This window comes from Giraffa tippelskirchi, chromosome 5 (genome assembly GCF_054371585.1).
Source record: "Giraffa tippelskirchi isolate mGirTip1 chromosome 5, T2T-mGirTip1v1.2.pri, whole genome shotgun sequence".
NCBI classification, from domain to species: Eukaryota; Metazoa; Chordata; class Mammalia; order Artiodactyla; family Giraffidae; genus Giraffa; species Giraffa tippelskirchi.
The window spans coordinates 160,259,847-160,283,004 of record NC_137279.1 but is presented as its reverse complement, the minus strand read 5'-3'; the positions used below and the strand labels follow the sequence as shown (position 1 = coordinate 160,283,004).

General features: G+C 38.3%; 1 protein-coding gene across 6 annotated transcripts in view; it reads right to left on the bottom strand.

The window, feature by feature from the left end:
* The window catches only part of LOC145505032 (uncharacterized), a 275,419-nt gene that overhangs the window by 145,092 nt on the left and 107,169 nt on the right, over positions 1-23,158 (bottom strand). The window contains exon 4 of one of the 6 annotated variants that reach the window (XR_014052721.1): positions 2,756-2,891. The exons of the other annotated variants lie outside the window; for them this stretch is intronic. The gene's annotated coding sequence lies outside the window, so the exon portion shown is untranslated. The remainder of the gene's footprint in view (positions 1-2,755; positions 2,892-23,158) is intronic. 6 annotated transcript variants of the gene reach the window in all.

Sequence of the window (23,158 nt, the reverse complement as noted above, 5' to 3'; positions counted from 1 at the left end):
GTCAATATGTGGAGGCAGCAGATCCCGGTGTCTGAGCAGTGCCTGGAGTGACAAGAGACACCCAGCCATCTGCAGAGAAAGCGGTGGGCATAGCCAGAAACAGAGCAAGCACTTGCTGGAGGTGAAAGTATGGATTCTTGCCAGGGCACCAACAGAGACAATCAAATGCCTCTGGATCATATGAGAAAATGAGGCTGGGAGAACAGGTAGTCAAAATCCCTGACCTCTTAGGAAGTCATATCTGGATCGCAGGTCTGGGGTGTGAATCACAAACTTCCAAGTGGCAGGAAAGTGATGAGCCTTCAAATACACCACCAGAAAAGGGCAAAACCATCAACTTCCCTTGACTTCCCTATTGCCTCTGTTCATAAAAGAAGAAACAGTACAAAATTCTCCTATATAGCATGACTCCTAGTGTCTCCTTTTCAAGCCTCTGTGAGGCACTTTATGTTACTTATTCATTTTTTACACATTATCTCGTGACTTAAAAGCTTGGTTCTACCATTTTCTATCCAGTCTGTCATGGTGGATAATAAGCTTCACTTATCTTAGCATTATTGCTGAGGTGAAACAAGATGGAGACAAGAATCTGACCCAAAGCAGGAGCTCAAAAAACTATTTTCACTATGCACTGAACATCTCATGGAATAACATCTTTATTGTCATATTGTAGATAAAACACATGTGAATTAAAGAGGTGCAGTGAGTTTCCCAGGAAAAATTTGAAGCTACATCATTTTATATCACTTAGATTCCACTGCCTCTCAGCTAGTAATAATTATTATAATAACCACAATTCCTTGACACTTGGTCCAGCTCTGAGCAAAAATACCATTATATATCTATATCTGTATACATTTATAGCTATCTCCTCTCACCATAAGGAGAAGGCAATGGCAACTCACTCCAGTACTCTTGCCTGGAAAATCCCATGGATGGAGGAGCCTTATAGGCTGCAGTCCATGGGGTTGCGAAGAGTCAGACACGACTGAGCGACTTCACTTTCACTTTCCCTTTCATGCATTGGAGAAGGAAATGGTAATCCACTCCAGTGTTCTTGCCTGGAGAATCCCAGGGACGGCAGAGCCTGGTGGGCTGCCATTTATGGGGTCACACAGAGTTGGACTGAAGCGACTTAGCAGCAGCAGCCTCTCACCATATCTATAGGATAGATATTTTTATTCCATATATTTTAAAGTCTCAGAGTTCTAAGGTAACAAGGCCATGATTTAAGTCAGGCTTTGTTGGTACAAAGCAAAGACTGTGCACTAACCATGAGAAACGGGTGGTCTAGAAACTGGGGCACTGTTACATAAGCCAATGATCTTGTCTTTCCTGCTCACAAGAGAGATCTTTTTAAATCCTTCTACCAAAACACACTTAGATTACAGGCATTAGTTGGTCAATTAATACACATTTAGGTGAATAAATACCATTTGTAGTTTATCTGGAAAGTGATCTGGGATTCACCTAAAAAGCCCTTCATGTCTCCTGCTGCAGAAGACAATGATGAGAAACAAGTGACAGGAAAAAGGAGTATGATTTCACTTTCAGAAAAACCAGTTCCCACCAGACCTCTCTTCCACAGTGACCTGTGAGACAGGCAGTGTACGGATTCTTGGGCAAATTAATGTTAGGACTCAGAGACTAAAAATTAAATAAAGTATTTTTTCTACCCTTCTACTAACACATTTTCTTGCTTGACTAATACCAAAAATCTACTGACTATTAATAAAACTATTCACCACAAAGGACACACAAAATAGTTGTTACTTACTAAGCATATTCTATGCATTTCATATCCACTAGCTATTTAAAACTGAGGCTTATAGTGGTGAAATGAGTTACAAGAGTCACAGAGCTGTCTCAGTCTAAACCCCATGCTCCTAACATACATTCTGTTTACCTTTATTTGAACAAAGCTTGTGTTCCCCACTGCCTTGCATCTACTCACAAGGACTAAGATGCCTTATCTGCCAGTCACTAAAACCCAAACCAAATTTACTTCAAGGCTCATCACTACTTTCTCCACAAAAAAAAAAAAAAGTTATTCCTCCTTTCCTTGTTTTCAACCTAACATGGAATCTCTTTCTACTAAATATAAACTTCATTCGGTTTGTTTGTAATGTGCATATCTACTTTAATTATCACTGAAATACTTCCATTTAATTTCTATCTCTTATGCCTAAAGACTTTCTGTGAAGGCAGTTCCCACCTCTTTCTTGGGTCAGGAGAGGTGAGAAACTGCAGAGGAAGAAGGAGATTAAATGCTAATGATGTCACTGACTAGGGGCCCTCAGTTAGAGATATGTCACATCTTTTCTCCCATGTGCTCCAAAGGGTTGGGAATCCAAGAAAAGATGGAACTTTGAGTCACTTTACCATGTAAAAATGAGAAGTAGGAGCTTGACAAAAATAAAGTGACTCAGGGAATAGGAGATGACTGAGTGGAGTTTTCAGAGAAAAGAGAGCCAAGATCCTTGAGATGTAGTGTTCCCTGGCCCTAGACTAGAGTGGAATGGAGTGGGGAAGCAGCCAAATCTTTTTATGTTCTGAAGAAGTGAGGAAAATTGGAGAGCAGATGGACTTCAATGGGTATCAAAGTCAAGACAAGTAGACTTGGAACAGAAATTGGCCATGTGGCAATGCGGAATCTCAACCAATGTGACCACATAAGTTATTTTCCAAATTAGGGCAATATTAAAGAGTGAAAGGAGATAGTAAGTGGGCAAGAACACCAACATAGTAAGTGTACCTGGGAGTGTCCTAGGCAAACAGGTCCCTGCTCCAGCAGAAGCCAGTGTGGAAGTATGCAACACATAAGAACCAGGCAGGATCATATACATGCCAATGCCACATGTGGACACTTGGTAGCCACAAGAGCGATGACTCTAGAGAACAAGAAGACAGTAGTAAATCCTCAAAAGATTGAATTTAAACCTGAAATGACCGAATTTACATGAAATAGACTAACTGCATTTTTATTTATTTATTATTATTATTTTTTTTATCACAAGGTAAAATGTGGCTTTTAAATGGGAATTAAGTGAAACTATAGAAAAAATAGAGCACATTACAAGTTTTCCATTTTGGAGATTGTACTTTGAAAATATAGCAACTGCTACACAAATATTACAGGCTAGATCTCAGCAAAAGTAAATTCAAAGTATTCTTAAGCAGATGGTCACAATGATTAAAGCTTGTTTCCTATCTGGAATGTTTTCTCAGTGTTAGTAATTTTTTTTCCCCCTCATCATGGGGTGCAAAAGAAGCCAAAATACAGAAGAAAAATTTTATAAGAAAAGAGATGGCTGGGGGATGTGGCTGACCCTGAAGACACATAATGGCACCATGAAATTTTGCATATCACACCTAGTGATTTGAGGAAACTGCACAACTGACAGTTACAGCCCTGTTACCCCTGTTTAGTCTTAGCTGATATCCTAGTGCCAGTTGATTATACCTCCCTTTGTCTTCTTGTAGAATCCACTATTTTACCTTTGTCATAGCACTTACAGTAAAAACAGCTGACAATCACCATGAGTTAGGCACTGGGTTAAGTCCTTATGTGCATTATTCCACCGAGCTCCTATAACTCTTTGTGATGGATACCATTATTACTTTGATTTTACACATGCAAAACTGAAACACAGCTATTTATTGAATCTATTTCCCTTTCTGCCTAGACACACACTTGGGCTTCCTTTTCCTGTCTTTTACGTTTTTGCCCACAGAATATTAGATGTTGTCCACTCCCAGGTCTGACCTACACAGACTTCTGGTGTGATCCTCCACTCTCTCTCTTCCCCATCTGGTAGCTGGACATCAGTGCCTTGAGAAGTCATCATCCATTCTAGGCCCTGAACAAGAATGTGGAGCAGAGCTTCCCCTCCACACCCAACCCAATCAACATTTGGATTTTAAAGATGAATAAGTAAACTTCTGTTATGTCAAGCCACAGAGATTTTTGTCTTTAATAGAATCTAGCGCTACCTTGGCAAATACTCATAGTGAGGTAAAATAGTTTGTCATGAGTCATACAATTAGTAAGTGGGAAAGCAAGGATTCTAAATCAGGTAGTTTCATGCCAAAGCCTGCACATCTAGACAAAATGCTACAATGTGTCATTGTATGTTACCTGTTTCTCATTAAGTTGTAGGTTCCTTGATGGAAGGGATTTTTTTTTTTTTAATTTCTGAATTATTAGAATTTGGTACTAGGAAGGAACCCAAATAAAATGAGTTGAATGGAATTAGATTGATTTCAATGAGATGTTATTTAAACTTTCCAGAATCATCATTTCACATCCCCATCCTTCTAGGATTTTTCTTACAACTAACATTTTCAAATCACTTTTGCTTTACCTAAATCCATTTTCTAAATTTTAAGAAATTATTTGTGTTTGGATAGAAGTCCAGTCAATATGTTGTAATTCTTCTTGACAATTTCTATGTAAGTAACTCTTTTGGCATTTCCACATCATGTTCATGTAAATCATTCAGGTTCAGCAATGACTGATTGAGTTCAGGTCTGGCACTTTTCTGTGTCATTAGTTAGTTCCACAGCAATTTCATGAAATATGCATTATCTCCATTTTACAGATGAGAAAACAATAAGTTAGCCAAGACTCAAGATGCTCCAGGACAAACCTGAAGCTAATTATTGAAAAATTTGGAAACAGCATCCAGATCTACTTCCTAGCCAATGGTGTGTACTTGTTTTTACCATGCTGATTATTTTCAACATAATGCCTTGGGCAATTTGTTCAGTGTCTTTCAGATATTAGGAGAGTTATTACTGATACAGATAGAAATACATACTGAATAATAAGATATAGTAGAAACAACTGGCTAGTAGTATTATACAACTTGAAAGAAGCAACAAAGGCTATTTCAAATAATGGTTATAATAAAGGCAAGCTTGGAACTCACTCAGTCGAAGGAGGTGTGAGCTCCTCTTATCATGTTATAGTATGGTTCTACATGGCTAGGAGAGTGTCCTTGAAAGAGGTTGGAAAAAGTTGAACAGCAAGAGACAGTTTTCAGAGGCCCAGATCTAGGATTAAGTTTATCTTCTTTAAAATGAAAATGAAATTAACATTTTTCAGGCCATAAATACTCAAGAGACTCTACCACTGGTAGGCTAGCACAGCAAAAACTAGAACGTTCCATAGGCTGAGATAATAGTTGGAAATCCGTATCTATATAAATGAACATTGGAAATGGTAAATGTGGATACATGTAAAAAATACTATTCTTATGTTTTAATATTTTAAAAGATTAGTGACCATCTAAATCAAAAATTGTAACAATGTAATAAGAAGTTTATAGAAATAAAGTATATGACAAGAGTAGTGCAAATGTTGAGAAGGGATCAAGTGTAAGATTCTTGTTTTATATGTAAAGTCATATATTGGAAATCCTATAAAGAGTAACTAAAATTCAAGAGGTGTAACCAAAACATTAAGAACAAAATAAAATAAAATACTAAAATACACTCAATTATGCTGAAAGAAGACAGGATAAGCAGATAAAAAAGAAATAAAAAGAAATGGGACCATTAGAAAACACACCAAAAGATAGCATAGTTTACTCACTCATATCAATAATTATGCTATAATTAATGAACCTAATTTATTTTGGGGGGCTCCAAAATCACTGCAGATGGTGATTGCAGCCATGAAATTAAAAGATGCTTACTCCTTGCAAGAAAAGTTATGACCAACCTAGATAGCATATTAAAAAGCAGAGACATTTCTTTGCCAACAAAGGTTCATCTAGTCAAGGCTATGGTTTTTCCAGGGGTCATGTATGGATGTGAGAGTTGGACTATAAAGAAAGCTGAGTGCCGAAGAATTTATACTTTTGAACTGTGGTGTTGGAGAAGACTCTTGACAGTCTTGGACTGTCCCTTGGACTGCAAGGAGATCCAACCAGTCCATCCTAAAGGAGATCAGTCCTGGGTGTTCATTGGAAGGACTGATGTTGAAGCTGAAACTCCAGTACTTTGGCCACCTGATGTGAAGAGCTGACTCATTGGAAAAGACCCTGTTGCTGGGAAGGATTGAGGGCAGGAGGAGAAGGGGATGACAGAGGATGAGATGGCTGGATGGCATCACTGACTCAATGGACATGAGTTTGGGTGAACTTCGGGAGTTGGTGATGGACAAGGAGGCCTGGCATGCTGCGATTCATGGGATCGCAAAGAGTCGAACCTGACTGAGTGACTGAACTGAACTGAATACCCCAATTAAGGATTGACAACATTAGACTCCACGAGAAGTAAGACTCTAGTAAGTAATGTCTTCGAGAAACAAACTGAAAATATAAAGCTATAGGTAATATAAAGGTACAAAAAAAATATCATGCAAACACTAATTTAAAGACAGGTAGCTTGGCTGTATTAATGACACAGACTAAGGAGACTTCAGAACAAGAAATATTATTAGAGATGAAAGGAGATATGTCACCATGATAAAAAAAAGTCTCCAGCAGAAATATATAGCAATCGTAAATATTCATACATCTAATAACAGTTTCCAAATACATGAAACAAAACTTAAGAGAACAAAAAGGAGAGAAAAATAATCAAGTATAGTTGGAGATTTTAAAACTCATTTTTCAGTACTTAAGGAAGCAAATAGACCTCCTCCCTGAAAATCCATCTGTGTTACTTATTTCTTAATTTTCATCAGGGAACAGTCTCTATATTAGTTTGTTAAATATACAGATATTTGCTTTTTTACCATCCTGAAAATTCCTGAAATACTTGGAAATTAAACAATACCTCCAATTGTTCTAAATTGTCCATGAGTCAAAGAAGAAATCCCAAATAAACCTGGAAAATATTTTGAACTCAATGATAATGAAATCACAAAATATCAAAATTTGTAGCATGTAGCTAAAGCATTGATTAAAGGGAAACTTATACCTTTAAATCTCATATTAGAAAAAATGAAGCTCTAAAATTAGTAATCTAAAAAATTCACTTAAAGAAAGTAAGATTTAAAAAAGAAAACCTAAAGTGGTAAGGTAGAAATAATAAAGATATGAACAAAAATTAATGATATAAATAAATACATAAGTAAAACAAGCTAGCAAAACCTAAGTTTAGTTCCTTGAAAATATCTTTACATTTGATCCTAGTTAGAAAGATCAATTAGAAACTAGAGAGCAAATTATCAAGATTATGAATAAAAATTACCATTAATCTAATTACCACAGATAGAAAAAAGTTATAAGAGACTATTATAAACAATTTTATGCCAATAAATCTGACAACTTGGAAATCATGTACAAATTCTTAGAGAAATAAAACCTTTATAAAATATTGAAAATAAAAATAGTCTATTGGACAAATTTATTAACATTTTTTCCACAATGAAAATACCAGATTGTTTCACTGTAACACTTTATCAAACTTTTCAGAAATAGTAACACGAATCTTCTCATTAAAATAAAAAAGTCTCTTTCAATAGAAAGAGAAAAATGGAATACTTGCCATATCATAAACCTAATGTTTAAACCAAATAAATACATTAGAGGGAACAAAATTGCACACCAATATTCTTCATGAATACAGGTACAAAATTTCATAACAAAGTGCTGGCAAGTCAAATTCAGCAAAACAGAAAAGTTTTACTACATCATGAGAAAGAAAATATGTTCATCTCAGGAATGCAAATTTAGTTTAACACTTAAAAGTCAATCATTATAGACTGCAATATTGAGATAACATAAAGAAGAAAAGTTTTATGATTATCTGAATGGATACAGATCTTGCACTTCAACAAATTCAATGCTAAATATATGACTAAAAAATCTTAACAAACTAAGAATGCATAGAAACTTCCTAAACCTGGCAAAAGGCATGTATAAAAAGGTACAACAAGATCACTCTTAATAGAGACTGAGTCATTTCCCTTGAGATGGAATAAAATAGGGTATTGGGTTTCACCATTTCTATTCATTATCACACTGGGAAATAAAAGAAGCAAAACAGTCTTCACTTGCAGACAACATAATTATTTTCATAGAATATCCTCAGGAATTTACAAAGTAACTATAATAAATATAGCAAATCTCAGAATATAGATAATTTTTTATCTACATATACTAACAACAATTTTATTCAAAAAATAAACTTATAAATACTATTTGAAATCAAATAAATTTATATTTAGGAAATGCTTCCAGCAGCTTTATTTACAAAATCACAGAACTGAAAACTACACAAATATTTATCAATAGGAGAAAGTATAAATATATTGTGGTATGTTTACATATTATAAACTGATTCAGTAATAAAACAGGACAGATTACCAATAGGTGCAGCAACATGGATGAATTCCAAAAAGAATATAAGCTAGATACAAAGAGTATACACTCAGTTCAGTTCAGTTCAGTTCAGTCGCTCAGTCGGGTCCGACTCTCTGCGACCCCATGAACTGCAGCACGTCAGGCCTCTCTGTCCATCACCAACTCCCGGAGTCTACCCAAACCCATGTATGATTTCATTTATCTAAACTTCTACTACCAGAAAAGCTAATCTATGGTGAAAGAACCCAAAACATCGGTTGTTTCTGGGCAGTTGAGGTAGCTCTCTTGTGCCGATTCCAAATCTACCTAGGATGATGGCAGTGTTTTATATCTTAATAGGTATGTGGGCTACATAGGCAATTGCATGTATCAAAGTTAATTAAATGTATATCTTATATCTGTGCATTTTATTATATGAAAATTGTACTTCAATCAAAAGAAGAGGAAAAAGGCACAGAGGAGGAAGAGGAGGGAGAGTGGGCAGAGGTAGAAGTGAAGGACGAAGGCGAAGAAAATAACGGCCCCAGAAACTGGAGAGAATCTGAGCCAATAGCTCTTTGGGCTTAAATTGCCAGTAGCTGAGAAAAGAAGAGAGCACCACTGCAGGGTCACGGTCCCAGCCAGAATTTTGTAATTTTTCAAGTGGCCAAACTAACTCTTGATACAAAAGAAAAATATTTTTTGGAAATGTAAGATGGAAAAGATGAGCTCTGAACTCGGACTTATTTTTTAATTTATTTTAATTATTTTTTAAATAGCAGTCAGAATTATAAAGGTCCATTCTCAGGAATTCATTTGTACAGTTCTCTTATTTGGTTCTTTTAACTTGGAATATTAAAGTTGTTTCAAATTGCCCCCTGTATTTGGGCCAAATTTTATGTTAAGAATTGGATAGCAGGTGTTTCTTTCTGTAATCTTTCTTAGAAAAGTCTGTTTCCATGTTTGAATGGAGTCAGTTGTATATGCCCCCTCCTCTCAATCTCTTGTTGCCGCCTTGCCTGAAATCTATTCTTTTGCAGTACAGTGGAATGTTAACCCATTTATAACTGCAGTGACCATTCATTTCTCTTTCTGTTGCTTTGCTGTGTGCCAAGCACATCACAGCTAAATTCTTGGCAAAGATTTTTTGCTTGTAGTAGTAGAAAAAGGATCCTACTCTGCCCTGAAGTATGTGCACTGGGTGGATATAAGAAGAGACTGAAAATAACCAAGAGAGGGATGTCTTAACACCAACAATTAATACAGAAAAGTAAATATTCATTGCAACTACATTCAGATACTTTCAATCTGTGGGGACAAGATGAGGAAAAAAATATTTATTTGAAAGCAGGAACCTCAAAACCCGATATAAAATAGGTTATGTCAACCTGAAATGTATTGTGTATCATCAATCTACTCGGTAATTGTTGCTACTCCTTTCTATTTCAGATGGGGAAACTTGGTTTCAAAGATGGGGAAACTTGGTTTCAAAGATGGGGAAACTTGGTTTCAAAGACACTAAATAATGTGTCTAAGATTAAAAAAAAAAAAAAGTTCCGCAAATGGGATTTGTATCTTTATGTATTTAGTTCCATACTACACTCTGTTTTCACTATTTCAGCTTCTATCCGTGTACCCTATGAGTCTAGTACAGTGCTGGGGCATTGAATGAGCCCTCAATGAATGTGTTGAATGAAAAATCTGTGCAAAAGTTAGGGCCTCTGAGAGACGGCTGAGAAGTTCTGGGAGAAAACTCATGTATAATACATATGTCAAGAGCATCTCAATTTTCTTAGAACCACAGAAACAAAGAAAAGATGAATATTAACCAACTATATTATGGAGTATATTTCTGTTTAGCAATAAATAGTAACATGATCCATACATTTCTAAGAACCAGTATTTGAAGAAATGTTTGCATAAAGTTACTTGAACAGTTTCTAACATAGTTAGGAATTTCAGTGATTAGACCCTCATGCACAAAAGATCAAGAACTTGAAGCTATTTCAATAATCACCAAGAAAGTGCTTTACAAATTTTATGAATTCATTTGACCTTCAAATGGCACCAGAACAACCAATCACCATCTATTCTAATGGCGTACGGCAGCCAAATCGATTGATAGTCAATCATGTTCCAGGTGAGTTAGATAATGTCCATTGGGAGAAGGGTATTAATCTTTTAAGGTTTTTGTTTTGTTTTACATTATTTTTACATTAAGTCAGTGGTCTTCAGGTTTCAGTGGAATCCCTGACATTTTATGGATACTTTTGTGGATAGCTAGCTTTTGGGGAGAGGTTTCATAACTTTGTAACTTCAGTAATGGGTTCAGGACACCAAGGTTGTTAATCATCCAAACATTAAAGTCTAAGGAATGTCTTCAGAGGCTTCATTTCTCTAGTGAAAGTAGCATCCATTGTGGATGCTTAAGAGCTTGGAATGGAAAAGAGGCCTTGAGAACATAGATGGCCTCCTCTGAGAACCTTATTCAATTTTTTACTGTCATTTTGATATTCCTTCGCTGATCACAGAAATAAAGGAGGGACTAACGGAAGGCAGGTTTTCTGCAGAATCCAGAGTTATTTTCAGCATAGTGGTCTTCCCAGGTGGCTCAGTGAAGCGGTAAACAATCTGCCTGCCAGTGCAGGAGATATGGAGACGTGGGTTTGATCCCTGCGGTGGGGGTGGGGGTGGGGGGAGATCCCCTGGAGTAGGAAATGGCAACTTACTTCAGTATTCTTGCCTGAACAATTCCACGGAAAGAGGAAGCTGGTGGGCTACAGTCTGTGGGGTCGCCAAGAGTTGGACATGACTGACTGACTGAGCATGCATGTAAACATTTGACAGTGTATTTTCTTCCACAAGGCTTTGGGATATAGCTCAGTGGCTGCTCAGATTTTCTCTTTATGGAATTGGTTTTCTGGGCAATATTATTTGTCTAGGGTATACAAAAACCCTGCAATATTTCTGGAAAAACACCTACAGTCTTCTTGAAGCACCTGAACATTTAAAAATTAATGAATATGATTCCACCTACACAACATTCTGGAAAAGGCAAAACTATGTAAACAGTAAAAAGAGGAGCAGTTGCCAGGCAGGGGGATGAGGGAGGGATAAACAGGTAGTGTACAGAGCATTTTCAGAAAAGAAAAACTGTTCTGTATTATACTCTAATGGTAGATGCATGTCATTATACATTCACCAAGACCCACAGAATATACAGTACAACAAGGGAACACTAATGTAAACTATGGACATTGGGTAACAATGTCATGTCAATGTAAGTTCATCAATTGTAACAAACGTACCACTCTGGTGCAAGGTATTGATATAGAGGAGGCTGTGTCTGTGTGGTAATGGGGTATATGGGAATGCTCTATGCTTCTTGCTCAATTTTTCTGTAAATATAAAACTGCTCTAAAAAAAAAAAGTCTAATTTTTAAAAAATAATGCATACTTATGGCAAATTTCATGGGCTTCCCTGGTGGCTCAGATGGTAAAGAATCCACCTGCAATGCAGGAGACCTGAACTCGATCCCTGGGTTGGGAAGATCCCCTGGAAGAGGGCATGGCAACCCACTCCAGTATCCTTGTCTGGAAAATCCCCATGGACAGAGGAGCCTGGTGGGCTTTCGTCCATGGGGTCGCAAAGAGTCAGACAAGACTGAGCGACTTAGCACATAGCACATAGCTGATTCTCATTGTTGTATGGCAGAAATCGATACAACATTGTAAAGCAGTTATCCTCTAATTAAAAATAAATTAAAAAAATTAATGGTGTAATGGGAACAAGGTACTATGTTATGGTGAACTGGGTTAATTTTCAGCATTTCCTAGTGTAAAGCTCTGGGAATCCTGGGCTGGAACCCCTGCTGTTGCTTCAAAAGCAATGGAAACTTTTCCCTCCTCTTAGCCAAAAATCAAGGTGGCAGGATGTGTCCTAAGGAGCAAGGCTTCTTTTACCTTATCATCTAAATGCATGGAAGGAAAATGTAGGAACAGGAAACAAAGCCACACATATGCAAATTTTAATCACACAACATCCACAAAAAGGACCCAGTCTGACTAGAACTATTTGGAGGAACAAGCAAGAAAAGAGGCAGGTTGAAGTTTAGAGAAGTAGACAGAGATGGGCATCCTTGACAACTACAGCCCTGCTCATTAATATTACTCAACATCCTTGCACCTAACATTAGATTTTCCAAACAAGCTAATCAAATTGATTAAATTCCCATATAGATTCTCCTTCAGAGGAGAGACCAACCAAATGAAGTAGTTCGATTAGCTTACCAACTTAATGTTTCTACTTATTGGCATCCTAGTTTATTTATCTGTCTCCTGGTAGGTGCTTATTCTTGTATATCCAAAACCCAGCATGTCCCCTGAATATGGCAGATATTAACAAATGTTTTTACATGAAATAAATGACTATCTTGAAAGTGACATTCTAAAACACTTCAGAGCAGTGATTCTCAAGATGTGGTCTCCAAGCTAGCAGCAGCAGCATCACCTGGAATGAGCCCCACCCCAGGCCTATTGGGCTTTCCTTGTAGCTCAGTCAGTAAAGAATCCACCTGTAAAATAGGAGTCTGCCTACAATGCAGGAGACCTGGGTTCAATCCCTGAGTCGGGAAGATAGATCCCCTGGAGAAGGAAAAGGCAACCTACTCCAGTATTCTTGCCTGGGAAATCCAAAGGACAGAGAAGCCTGGTGGACTACACTCCATGGGGTCACGAAAGTTAGACACAACTTAGTGACTAAACAACCACCATCAAGACCTACTGAATCAGAAACTCTGGTGGAGGCTCCCAGCAACTTAAATTTCAATAAGCCCTCCAGGTGATTCTGATGCATAATTAAGTTCTCCAAACACTTTTTCTTTATAATTTGGTCTAATAGAATAATGAAGTTCTTGAATTAGCCAGATGTGACCATGATAACCCTACCAAATTTCCCCCTCTGAAATGCTCACTGATAGCGTATATTGTACTATTGGGATACATCTGGAAGCTGCCAATTATTTGACTTACAGAATGTTTACTAAGAGATGTTTTCCATTGTGAATTCAGCATAGTTTATACAGCTCAGATCCTGATCTGATATTTGTCAATCTCATATGGCTGCAGGCATTACCTCAATAATGTGTTGAAATTATCCAGTCTCAGAGAAAATGGCAGGTAAATAAGAATGGTATTTTTTAAATTTATAATAAGAAGTATAACTATCACATGGACCATAATAATAATCATTGTATGTCCTCTATGGCCAGGCCAACATGGGAAAGTCAAGAAACTCCTTCAAAATCAGGCAAGCAAACCTAGGAGAGTTAACTGAAGGATAACATAATGTAAACAAACTCAAATAATAATAGAAAAAGCTAATATTTATTGAGGATTTTCTAGATGCCAATCACTAAGTAATTTACATATATCATGGCATGTAGGCCTCATAACAGCAATATGAGTTGGAATTAATACAATCCCCATTTTGCAGATTAGAAAACTGAGAATTTGCGAGATTGAATAGCTTGGCTAAAGCTATCCCTCTAGGAAATACCAGGGCCAAGATTTAAACCTTTGTCTGTGTTACAACACAGCAGGGCTATTAGCTACTCTATTAAGCTGCCTACTCTAAGACTAACACAGACCTCCCCAACTCAAGGTGACCTGGCCACTGGGGCCATAACGATTGTAAATCCTCTACCAAGATCTTTGCGTTAGAACACAAAGTTAGAAGGGGCCTCACTATTGGCCACAGAAATAACTCTTTTCTCCTCTGTATTTCTGTTGCCTGACCAAAAGCCCTTAAACTCTGGGGGGCACTTCCTTTAACTATGTGAATATATTTAATCAGGTTAGAGTCAGGGCCTTCAGTTGGAGAATTGTTATATCTTTTTAAAAGATATTTGATCTATTTGATCTCCATATTTGATCTATTCCTTTAGCTTTAACCCTTGTACTCTGTTGCCTATGCTTAGACATGCTGGCCCTGCACCTTTCTAAAAGTATGCTACAGCCTGAAATATATATGATAGTCCATTCTCTTTAAAGGTATTATCTTTAGAAAGTTGTAGAACATTCTGTATAATAGGCTCCAGTTTCATCCACCTCATTAGAACTGATTCAAATATATTCTTTTTAATGGCTGAGTAATATTCCATTGTGTATATGTACCACAGCTTCCTTATCCATTCATCTGTTGATGGACATCTAGGCTGCTTCCATGTCCTGGCTATTATAAACAGTGCTGCGATGAACATTGGGGTACACACGTCTCTTTCATTTCTGGTTTCCTTGGTGTGTATGTCCAGCAGCGGGATTGCTGGATCATATGGCAGTTCTATTTCCAGTTTTTTGAGGAATCTCCACACTGTTCTCCATAGTGGCTGTACTAGTTTGTATTCCCACTGACAGTGTAATGGGGTTCCCTTTTCTCTACACCCTCTCCAGCATTTATTGCTTGTAGACTTTTGGATAGCAGCCATTCTGACTGGAGTGAAATGGTACCTCATTGTGGTTTTGATTTGCATTTCTCTGATAATGAGTGATGTTGAACATCTTTTCTTGTGTTTGTTAGCCATCTGTATGTCTTCTTTGGAGAAATGTCTGTTTACTTCTTTGGCCCAGTTTTTGATTGGTTTATTTTTCTGGAATTGAGCTGCAGGATTTGCTTGTATATTTTCGAGATTAATTCTTTGTCCATTGCTTTGTTTGCTATTATTTTCTAGAAAAACACCAATACAGTATACTAATGCCTATATATGGAATTTAGTAAATTGGTAAAGATAACCCTGTATGCGATACAGCAAAAGAGACACAGATGTATAGAACTGTATTTTGGACGCTATGGGAGAGGGCGAGGGTGGGATGATATGGGAGAATGGCATTGAAGCATGTAAATTATCATTTGTGAAACGAATCGCCAGTCCAGTTTCGATGCATGATACAGGGTGCTCAGGGCTGGTGCACCGGGATGACCCAGAGGGATGGGATGGGGAGGGGGTTGGGAGGGGGGTTCGGGAAGGGGGACACATGTACACCCATGGTGGATTCATGTCAATGTATGGCAAAACCAATACAATATTGTAAAGTAAAAAAATAGATAAATAGATAAATTTAAATTAAAAAAAAAGTTGTAGAACAGAAAATGACACTTGTCTTGTTGGAGGTTTATAGGAACATTTTTTTACCAGACCTACATAGCTGCAAGAACAAAGAATGCCTCACCAAGAAGTTTGCAACAGCCAGCCACACCCGCTAACCTTTTAGTAAAGAAAAAGCCTGAATTCTAACTCAGATAAGATGGTTCTTCAGGATACTAGCCCACCGCCTTCTGTGTTTGCCGGCTTTCCAAATAAAGTTGCTATTCCTTGCCCCAGCTCCTCATGTCTAGATTCACTGGCCTGTCATGCAGCAAGCAGTACAAGTTTGGACTCACTAACTATTTGAATCCAGGTCTGCCTGTCATCAAAGCTTGGCCTGAGCTTATTTCTCTATTCCACACTTTCTGTAGCTTCGTTGTGAAGTTTCAAAGACTTTCTGGAGGTAGTTAGGAGGTCAACTGGAGAACATATCCTTTTCTCCATCCCATTATACTCTTATAATCTCTACCATCTTGATGATGTCTTTCATCCTACCAAATATTTGAAAGATTTTGAATCCCCTGGCTTCAAAAAGCTTGCGTATGTAGGTAGGGAGCCAAGCAGGACAACCATAAATGTCCTTGATTAGCATACTGGGAAACCAAATCTCAGAGATATTAACTGATTCAGCTAGGGTCACCTATCTGTGAAGGAAAAGACAGGACTGTACCTAAATCTGCTAACTTTTTGTAGTAGTCAGGCCACTCCACCATGTTCTAGGACACAGCTCTGCTCTGGCTTCCAACATACGATTCATGAAGGAGTTCAATATGGGTTTAAAAGTAATAATACCATAACTGTAGCATCAATTCACACCCAAACGTTCTGAAAAATTATTACTACTTTCCTAAATCTCAGATATTCCTGAAAAGAGAACCCATTTTCTAATGGCCTCTGTAAAATATACTTGCTTTTAAACTCAAAGTCATCATGAAAAACCATTCAATTTTTCTTTTTTTTTTTTTTTTTTGCCCCATTTCTAGAACTTCCCCATGAGCAGGACCAGCAGAAAGGGGAATTCATACCAACTACTTCTAGAAAAGTCATGCACACTGACCTATTTCTGCTTGCCTTTTCCTTTTAAAAAGTCCATACTCAGAATTGCTATCATCGTTAGATGCCTCTAATTTCAATAGTAGGTACCTCTGGGTTAGGAGGTTATTTGGTCTCTAAGTAGCAGGGAGCATGCTGTTTTCTTTTTCACTCTTGGCATTTATTCAGGTTCCCAGGGGCTAGTTAGTGACCAGCAAATCCAGTAAAAACAGAAATTGTTACCTAATAAAACACCAAGAGACTTTCCAGGCCTCAGGGCAACTAACACTCCTGGCCTTTCTAATTCTCAGACCACATTCCAAGTGCAAAATGGAGTCATTTTTGTTTTCAAAGTGATGCTAATTTATTAGCCATGGTGCAAATGTTTACTGTGGTAATGGGACTTCAAAAAGAATGTCTGCAGTCCAGAAAGCTTGAGGGGGAAAGGGAAATCAACTGAGAGGAAAATAGAATCCAGTAGAGTTCTCCTAGACCAAACTGACTACATTCAGCAATTTATCCATTCGCTTTTCTCCTCATTCATTAGTTCCTTTATTACTGACCTACTAGATTCCAAGAACCTCCTAGGTACTAGGGATATACATATGTTTAATATATGATGTATTTTCTCACAGAAACTACAACTCAGTTAGGGTCACAGACCAGTAAACAGAGCTTTGAAGAGAAGTTTATTACTTAAAGAGGATGGAGCAAGATCTCAGGGAAGCATCACAGTGGTGGAAGATATCAGGGAAGGCATGAAGAGAGTATGAAATTTTTAAAAGAGGATGAATCTGAAAGGACAATTTATACAAACATTATTTCAACAAAACCTTAGATATTTCAAGGACTAATTAAGTGTGTATGTAAGAAATGTCTATGTGAGATGAAACAACTTCACAAGAATCCTAAATCTTATTTTGGGTGTTTCTCACCTCAACAATGTCTTCCAGGCTTTCTCCTTGGAATGGAGGCTTGTTTCAGTAAAAGTCTGTTACTCAGGGTTTTGCTTACATGCAAAAACTAAAAAGAAAGACTCTGGCTATATTAAGCAGAAAAGGAATTTACTGGAAGTTTATTAGGGAACCACCCTATTGAGAGCAATTTGGAAGAGCAGACCTGGGAAAAAAGAGAGAAACTAGAAGAGCTACAAAGGGTCAGGCAGTAAAACCAGAACAATGGTTGACCAAGAGTAATCTGATTTTACTCTGTGCCTCAGAGAGGCAAAGTGACTTTCTCAAGACCACACAATAGCAAGTACACTTGAAACCTCCAGAGTCAAAAATGATTTTTAAGCACTTCTCCTCTTGGGCTTCATTAGGGACACTTACCATTTTTTGAGCATCAATATCCTCTTTCCTAATTGTATACTTTTTTTTTGTTTTTTACTTGATTATATTAAAAACTTTTGAAGTTGTAATGAAATACATATAACACAAAACCCATCATCTTAAGCATTTTTAAGTGCACAGTTGAGAGGCATTATCCACATTCACATTGATGTGTGACCATCACCACCATCTAGCTCCAGAATTCTTCCATCTTGCAAAACTGAAACTCTGTACCCACTAATCAATAACTTCTTGTTCTCCCCCTCCCAGATCCTGACATCACCCCTATTTGCATTCTTATCTCCCTTTTGCAGAATCCCTCAGGTTGTGGACCTTTCAGTAGATTTTCCATTCCTTTCCCAGATAACGCAGCAGGTGCCAGGTGACTGGGTCATCCCGGTGCTCTGAAAGCCAATTCAGAGCTTTCTCCCAGGAATCTGTATCTTCATAAGACATAAAAGATGTTGAGTTGGTTGGAGAGAGAGTCATGGGAAGCTGCAAGGACATGTGACCTACCCAATATTACACAACTCATTAGTGGTGGAGCTGGGGTATCAACCCAGGTGATGTGAAGGCAGAACCCACAAAGCTATTGAAAAAAGAGCAACATTCCAGCCACTCATTGTACAGAAAATCTGGTAAGTTTCTTTACGTATTAAACCATAGGAATATATAAATATACAAAAAAGTTTCTGCCCTTAAGCAGTAGTAAGTGAGGACATAGACAGAGTCCAATGTGATGGTCATTTCTATGAGATTTGATGGGAATATGCAGAAGCTCAGTTGGTAAAGACTCCACCTGTAATGCAGGAGACCCCAGGTTCTATTCCTAGATCAGGAAGTTCTGTTGGAGAAGGGATAGGCTACCCAATCCAGTATTTTTGGGCTCAGCTGGTAAAGAATCCACCCACAATGCAGGAGACCTGGGTTCAATCCCTGGGTTTTGAAGATCCCCTGAAGAAGGGAAAGGCTACCCACTCCAGTATTCTGGCCTAGAGAATTCCATGGACTATATAGTCCATGGGGTTGCAAAGAGAAGGACACGACTGAGTGACTTTCACTTTCACATGCAGAAAGAAAAGCCTAGATTGGCCCAGAATGTGGGAAAGAATTTCAAAGGAATTATTGCTTGAACCAGATCTTAAGGTTCAACGGATAAATATGCACTGCAAGCAAACCCTGGAGAGCTCAGAATATGAAAATTCATGGAGGCATGAGCGGCCTCAAAGTTCCACAAACTATAAAGAAGCTCAGAAAGTGCTAGATTATGAAGTGAAGGATGAGACATGGCCAGAAAAGACTCAGGATAAATAGTTAGGGCATAGACTGAGCAGGAGGAATGTGCTCTTATGCCATGGAAAGAAGTTTTTTTAATCCCTCTAAGAATATAATTACAAATGGGAAGTCCTTTGACCCCTGAAGGTTCATAAACCATTCCATTGGAGTGATATAAAATATTGTTGGTGGATATTTTCCTTAAAGAGAATATCTGGAACTTACATCATCTTTTTGTTGTGGTGGGTAGAACCTGGAGCATGAGATAAAAACAACAGAGAACCTTGAGGTACTCCTATTTTCAAAAATGTACTCTTACCTTTGGTAGTTTACATTGTAATCCCCACATTAGCAAAACTGTCATCACTAGTACTTAGCACTGGGATAGAGGGAGAACATGCATGAGGATGTGGAACGTGGGGATGTGAAATGGAAGGAGACCGTGATTTATGTTTTTCCTTAGGAATAGCAGCATACTGATTGCCAAAACAATGACCTCATCATGAATGTTAATGCAGTGAGTGCCAGGTGAATAATTGTCTATTATTAGGCTTCACCATGCAGTAAGTGCTCTTGTTCCTTCCTTTCTTAGGTACACCTGCTGTCGCAATATATATCAACTTTGGGAACGTTGGTCCCCACTAACACAAGGAAGAGAAAATATTTGAGACAGATGCTTGTACAGGAAGTGATTAGCTGATAAAAGGAGCTTTGTTTGAGCACTTTTTTAAAAACTCCATTTATGCTAGCAGAGTGGTGGTAACATCTATCTTCCCTTTCTAGATTTATTTTAAGTTTTAAGGCAGGGAATACTGGGATGTAATTCTTCTCTCACCTTTGGCACCTTAAAGTTTCCATATAGAAATTTCTCTAAAATGGTATACCTCACTAGCCTGAGTTAAACTATATCAATTTAGCGAGTCACTTAGCAAAGAAGTGAGAACCTTGCTAAATACAGGGATTGTGAGAGTGCTTGTGCACTCTCTATCAACTTAAAATGTATTGGCAGACAGATTTTCAATGCCTAAAAAAGCTACAAATAAGAGTAAACTGTGCTCCATAGAAAAAGACAAGGTAATGTGGTGTTTTAGCCAGTCCAGTCAGATTAGCCTGGACTAGAATTCTAGCTCTGCAATTTAACAGTTCCATCATCTTGTGTGTGCTCAGCAGCTCATTCAAGTCTAACTCTTTGTGACCCCATGGACTGTAGCCTACCAGGCCCCTCTGTCCATGGACTCTTCCAGGCAAGAATACTGGAGTGGGTTGCCATTTCTTATTCTAGCCTTAACCTCAGGAAAGTTACATAATCCCCTGGGTCTCAATTTTTTCATCTATGAAATGGAAATAGTAACACTACCTCTAGGTTTTGTGTTTTGTTGGTGGTTGTTTGTTTTGTGGATTAGAGGCACACTGTGTAGGAAGAGAGATGACAGAGTGTAAGGACACGGGGCTCCCCTCCCCTCACAAACACAGTAAAATTACAACTACCTATAGAGAAACTCTCACTGAAATCAATGTGGGGGCTAGAAGAACAACTCTTCTATAAGCAAGGCTATAAAGAAAGATACACAGAGCCTGGTAGAAAGGGTGAAGTTATCTTGTCAGTATCTGCACTCCTAGTGGGGAATACAGAAGAGGAGGGGGATATCATGGGCTAGGGGATCCTCCCTGGTACTGAGAGGCTCAAGTCATATATTAGGTACCCAAGGCCTGATATCTGACACTAGGAAGACAAACCCCCTTAATGGTTTAAGAATGAGTGGGACTTACCATAGGGCTGTAAGAAACTGAGATTCCAATGCCTATGAAGAATTCACACTCAGAATTACTTATTCTCAGCCACAGTCAGGTAGCAACAGATTGAAAAATGCCTGGCCTATCCGATCACCTTAGTGCCCCCCAGCCCATACCAGGCTCTTGCCCCAGGCTTTCTTGCTCCAGCGCTGCTCCCCACCAAGGGAGAGACTGTCACTGGGAGTGCATACACCTGGAGAGAACCAAGCTGACTTGGACCCCAGCCCTGCCTCTGATCAGGGTGGAGGCAGCCATTGTCAGTTCACATGTCCCTAGACATACTTTGGATGGAGCAAAGATAACTCCAGGGTGAAAAACACCATTTCAGGTGTGTGCACATTTGGGAGGGGATGGGGCAAGCTCATTGGTGTGGAACCAACCCCTTCTGCTCTGTTCAGGATTTAACCAAGGTGTGCACACAGTGTGAGTGTGGGGCAATGAAGGGGGTTGAAATAATCACAGAACTTTAGGATCCAGTCATTCTCCAAACCAACGTGAGACTAACATCACACCCAGAGAAACCCAAATCCCTCGGGGCTCCTTTTCCAGACTTCTGGGCACCAATCCCATCCTCAATAGGTCAGGGATGGCCAGTGAGTATAGGACAAGCCCTAGTCAGTACCTGATTCTGGCTCTAGCCATATCAACTCCAGCCTTACCTCCCATCAAGTCAATGACTGCCAGCACACCTTGGGGAAAGATACCGCTGATGCTCACTTCATATCTAGCTCTCCCAACAAAGCCACTGGGTACATGCAAGTTGCATAGGGACATTTCCATACAAGGACACATTCTCAAAGCCAAGACAGGTAATTGTTTTACCTAATTTCATAGAGACAGAGAAAATTTAAAAAAAAAATGAGAAGATAGAAAAATATATTTCAAATGAAAGGACAAGGAAAAGACCTGAAAGAAACCCTAATGAAACAGAAATAAATAACTTACCCAATAAAGAGATCAAAGCAATAGTAACAAGAATGCTAACTGGGAAAAGGATAGATGAACACAGTCAGAATTTTAACAAAGAAGTAGGTGGCTCAGATGGTAAAGAATTCACCTGCAATGCAGGATACCTGGGTTTGATCGCTGGGTTGGGAAGATCCCCTGGAGGAGGGCATGGCAACGCATTCCGGTATTCTTGCCTGGAGAATCCCCATGGACAGTGGAGCCTGGCAGGCTACAGTCCATGGGGTCACAAAGAGTCGGATATGACTGAGTGACTAAGCACAGAAAATACAAAAAGAACCAGTCAGAGCTAAAAATATAATAATTGAAATGAAAAATACACTAGAGGAATTAACAGCAGTTAGGTGAGACAAAAGAAAATGTAAGTGATCTGGAAGAAAGGATAATGGAAATCACCAAATCAGAACAGCAGAAAGAAAAACAAATTTTACAAAATAATAGTCTAAGGGGCCTCTGAAACAGTACCAAGCGTGCTAACACTCACATTAGAGAGGTCTCAGAATGAGAAGACAGAGAGAAAATGGTGCAAAATATATTGATGAAATTATGGCTTAAAACTTCCCAAATCTGAAGAAGGAAACAGATATCCAGGTGCAATAAACAAAGAGAGTCCCACAGAAGATGAACCCAAAGAGATACATACTAAGACATATCATATAAAAAATGGCAAAAGTTAAAGAATTTTAAAATCCACAAGAGAAAAACAGTCACATAGAAGGGAAGCTCCATTAGGCTATCATACGAACTATTATACTCTACCCAGCAAAGTTTGGTTCAGTTCAGTCACTCAGTTGTGTCCAACTGTTCATGATCCCATGGACTGTAGCATGCCAGGCTTCCCTATCCATCACCAACTCCCAGAACTTGCTCAAACTCATGTCCATCGAGTCGGTGATGCCACCCAAACAACTCATCCTCTGTCATCCCCTTCTCTTCCTGTGTTCAATCTTTCCCAGCATTAGGGTCTTTTCCAATGAGTCAGTTCTTCAAATCAGGTGGCCAAAGAAACCCAGCAAAGTTAACATTCACATTGAAAGAGAGAGAGAGTCATCTCAGACAAAAACTAAGAGTTCATCAGTACTAAGACCTAATAAGAAATGTTAAGGGTCTTCTTTAAATGAAAATGAAAAGATTGTAATAAGAAATTATAGGAAGGGAAAAATTCCACTGGCAAAGGCAAATAAATACTAAAGGCTGTGAGGGGGTCAAAATCTAAATAAGTCAGTACAAAGGCTAAAAGACAAAAATTATAAAATCGATTACAACTATAATAAACAGATACATGAAGATGTAAAATATAATATCAAAAACATAAAACAGG